This window comes from Penaeus monodon, chromosome 29 (assembly GCF_015228065.2).
Source record: "Penaeus monodon isolate SGIC_2016 chromosome 29, NSTDA_Pmon_1, whole genome shotgun sequence".
Classification (NCBI taxonomy): domain Eukaryota; kingdom Metazoa; phylum Arthropoda; class Malacostraca; order Decapoda; family Penaeidae; genus Penaeus; species Penaeus monodon.
Genome location: NC_051414.1, coordinates 25,317,087 through 25,317,386, shown reverse-complemented (window position 1 = coordinate 25,317,386; position 300 = coordinate 25,317,087).

The window sequence follows — 300 nt, the reverse complement described above, 5'->3', positions numbered from 1 at the left end:
TCCCCAACAAAAATAAAGGCGCAGAGAGGGAGGAAGGGAAGGACCCGAGCCAGAGACAGAAGGCAGAAGGGAGGCCCGCTTTGGCACCGGCAGGAGTGCCACTCTGAGCGGGAGGTGGCACCGTCGCGTCATTCTTGTTAAACGGCGTGGAACCCGCATACTGTTGGGGAATATTGTTATTATTGTTCGCTTTTTCTTTCTCTTTTTGATGCTGGAATGTCTTAATACATCATCGCGTCGTGAAAAGAGAGAGACGAAGCAAGGGAAGGAAGATTGATTGAGGCGCTGTAAAGATACGGG